This window comes from Dasypus novemcinctus, chromosome 10 (genome assembly GCF_030445035.2).
Source record: "Dasypus novemcinctus isolate mDasNov1 chromosome 10, mDasNov1.1.hap2, whole genome shotgun sequence".
Taxonomy (NCBI): domain Eukaryota; kingdom Metazoa; phylum Chordata; class Mammalia; order Cingulata; family Dasypodidae; genus Dasypus; species Dasypus novemcinctus.
The window spans coordinates 37,298,014-37,302,204 of record NC_080682.1 but is presented as its reverse complement, the minus strand read 5'-3'; the positions used below and the strand labels follow the sequence as shown (position 1 = coordinate 37,302,204).

At 33.7% G+C, this 4,191-nt stretch overlaps 1 pseudogene; it reads left to right on the top strand.

Moving 5' to 3' along the window:
- Nucleotides 1-3,606, top strand: LOC101431750 (olfactory receptor 8U8-like; annotated as a pseudogene).
- The last annotated feature ends 585 nt before the right edge of the window (nt 3,607-4,191 follow it).

Here is a 4,191-nt window from a genome sequence, read left to right as displayed (position 1 = left end):
ATGTCAATTCAGCATGAGGAAAAAACAGGTAGGTCTCCATAGAAGTGATAGAACAGCAAGTATTAAAGGATAGTTTTCCTTTAACTGCCCTTTTTTTTTTTTTTTGTATAGAAGGGAGTAGGAATATCATAGACCAGAGCAAAGATGCATGAAAGGCATATTGTAACTGATGAATAGGTATCAATCATATAAATTGGACAATGGGTGACCTTTGAGGAGTAGGAAGAGTTGACTGGAATTGGGATTATAAAAATATTCAGGGCCTGGTTAGGAAAAAGTCAGGTATGCTTACAGATATAATTTTAGCTCTACTTTCAATGTGAATTAAAATGATTTGCATGTCCAAAAAATATGGTTTTTAAAGAGGAGAAAAACAATAAATAGGAAAAGAGACCAGAAAAATAGAGAAAAGTTGTACAAAGTTTTCTCTCTTTCCAGTCTAGGCTACTATGTGATCTTTCATTCTATTACTTTTAGCCTGCAAGAAGTGCCTGGAAATTAATAAGTAATCAATATGTTTTACTGAATGAAGGAATGAGTGACTCAGTGAATTACTAAAGAATTAGCAGTTAAGTATAACCCAGAGCTACTTTAAGGATAGAACGTGCAAATTGTCGGTACACATCAGAGTGCGAGAGACTGCTAGGAGATGTTTATAAGTAAGTAGCTTATATCCTTGTGTTAATGATAATGCTGCTGTATGGTGGTCTAGAGTAGAGTTTTTTATTCTGTGTTTATAATAACTAGTATAATATGAATTTATTTTACAAGATCTTGAACAACATTCTTTGTATTTAAAAGAATATAACAGATTACAGTGGAAACAAAAGGAATATACAAGATGATTGCATGCAAGTAAATGAATGTTATTCTGGATATATTTATTAGTTCTGTGTCATCTTGGAATGAGCATTTCTTTCACCTGTTTGTGACTAAAAATCTTTGAATATAGAGAAGAGAAGGCCTATTAACAAAGGCATTATTTTTCCCATTTGCTCTTTTATTGTTCCTTTTTTCCTCAAAATTGATTTTCAATTTTCTAATTGCAAATTAGAGATTTGGGATTTATAGCCTTCTAGATCCTTATTTCCCTCTGTTTCCATGTTGCTGTCATTAGTTCTTAAAACACCATCTGAATTAGTATTTCAGAACAGACTATAGCAATTTATTTAGAATAAAATTAAAGTGAATTATTATTCTTTGAAAATTACTACATCCAAGCATACACATTGAAACAAACAAAACATCTCTGCTAATATTTTTTATATATTGAACAAGAGTTGTAAGTACTCAAGAGTGATCAGTAAATTAGAAAGAAAATAAATGTGATGAGATATACATGTGTTTTATTTATGTTTATCCCCAGCACAGTTTTCAGAATGTGTAAAGCAATTTGTATGAGTTTCTTTTTTTTCCCCAAGAAATCTTTGCTTTCAGTTTTCAAGTAGAAAAAGAGAGAGAGAGAGAGGGAAGAATATGAAAGGAGGAAGAGGAAAGAGATATGACATTTGACATTGGAATAGTAAATTCTAGAAACCTAGTTCTATTTGGATATTCAATAATCAGATATTGCACTTAGTCTAAACACTAATTTCACTAATAAGTGAACTAATAAGAAAAGCATAGAAGGATATCCAATTTAACAAAACAGAAACTAATACACCAAATGTAATTTAAATCTGTGTTTCTTTAATAAAATTTGAAGAACTTGAAATAAACACTAATTGATGGAAAGCTCTTAGAAAACAGACATAAATTTTATTCTAATTTGCAGCATATTTTAAAAATGTGTGAGAACTCCTTCTTTTGGATCATATAAATTCATTCTTTAGAAAGAAAAACATTTGTATAGAATTATATCAGGCAAAACCTGGAAATGATTTAGATGTGAAATAAAAGAAGAAATAGAGAATATTGAGAATATTATGATAAGGATTGTGGGCTTCTGAGACACAAAGAGATATATGTAACCCAGCTTTACTACACAAGAGCTGTCTTACTCTGTTTCAGGTATTTCTGCTTCAGGTTCCTCTTCTCATCTGTGAAATGGGAATAATTAAATTATCTTTACAAAAGGGATTAGTAAGAAAAAATGAGAGAAATAATTATAGAGCATTTCTCACTCTACTTCTCATAAAGACCCCTATTTTAAGTATTTGCATTATTAACTATGAAGATTATTAAAAACCTATAGTGGCCTCTCTGTTGTAAATGATTGAAATTAAATAGAAATATACGAATTATATTTCAATCAGCATTGAACAATATGGAGTTTGAGTCTGTACTGGAAGAAGGAGATATTTGCAGAGCCATGCCAGCACAGGTTTGTTTACATCTGTTATTTCTTCAATCAAAATGAAAGTTTCAAACATTTTTTAACGAGTCAGATAGTAGCTTTAAACACTTTAATGTACAAAAGTGTTGCACTGAAACTAAGGAAGTGTGGACCATTTCACAGCTTCTCTATAATAGGTCTTGGGGGATAGAAAACTCCTTCTCACAGCTATCTCTTTCTAAATTCTTTCCCATTCCCAGCTCCCAGTTTGTTAACGATCTCTAATTAGCAACAAAAATTCTTTATAAGATATTAAGGTATAAAAGATCATTTATAAAAATGGTAAACTGGACTTAACACTCTCTTTTTCCTCATCCAGACATCCTAGAAAGACACATAGCTCAGATAAACTGCCCTCAGGTAACCGAGTTTATTCTCATGGGCCTCACAGATCATCAAGAGTTGAAGATGCCCCTCTTTGTGATTTTCTTGTCCATTTATCTTTGCACAGTAGTGGACAACCTGGGATTGATTCTAGTCATTAGGACAGATGCGAGACTCAACAGCCTATGTGCTTCTTTCTTAGCAACCTGGCTTTTGTCGACTTCTGTTATGCCTCTGTCATTACAACGGAAATTCTTGGAAGTTTCTTGTGCAAACAAAATACTATCTCCTTCAATGCCTGTGCTACCCAATTAGGCTGCTTTCTCATTTTCCTGGTATCAGAGTGCTTGCTGCTGGCTTCCATGGCATATGATCGATATGTGGCCATTTATAATATTTGTATATGGCCACAATATCCCCAAGAATTTACATTCAGCTTTTAGAAGCCCCCTATAGCTATAGCTTCCTTATGGCACTGTTTCATACCCTCCTCACCTTCTGCCTCTCTTATTGCCAATCATTTCTATTACAATGACATGCCTCTCCTCAGGTTAACTTATTCAGACACTCACTCCAAATAGCTATGGATTTTGGTCTGTGTTGGTATCACATACATGTCTTCAGTTCTGATTGTCTTTGTTTCTTACGTGTTCATTATATCTGCCATTTTGGGGATGTGTTCAGCTGAAGGCAGGCAGAAAGGCTTTTACATATGTAGCTCCCACATGCTGGCCATTTCCTATATTACTCTGAACTTTATGTACTTATAGCCAAGCTCACACCATTCCCTTGACACAGACAAGATGGCCTCTGTCTTCTATACAGAGATCATCCCCATGCTGAACCCCTTGATTTACAGCCTCTGGAACAAAAATATGAAAGAGGCTCTGAAGCAAGTTATCATCAGTAGAAACCACTCTTCTGTGTTCATAAAAATAAGAAAATGACTTGAATAAAAAAAAGTCTTGTTCTTCGTGATATGTCTGCTTTTTTTTTAACCTGTTAATAAAATTAGTATATTGCCTTCATCTTTGTTGGTGATCCATAAAGAACTGTGCAGTAGAAAGTGAAATCATTTTGTGTATTCTCCATAAGCATGTTTGTCTTAAAATTATATTTATATATAGAAGATAATATAGTGATTTACATCTCAAATGAAGCATATATGAAATATAGATTATCTCATCTGAAGGACACACATCTAGGTATTGCCCAAGAATATATTAAAAGCATGGGTGCTTTGAACACAAAGTCCAGAATTTTAAGAGTGCTGTAAAAATATCTTCTAAATTAAAAGCCAAGAGATGACTGTAAATCAGGGGTGAATCCCCTTGTCAGGAAACATCTGGAAATGTCTGAAAACATTGTTGACTGTCCTGATAGCAGGGTGGAAAGGGTGGGAGTGGGGAGATGCAGGGAGAGGATGCTATTGCTATCTTAAAGCTTGAGGCCAAGGATTCTGCTAAATATCCTAAAATGGACAAGACATGCCCATGCAAAGAATTATCCACTAGAAAATGGTAATACTGCCA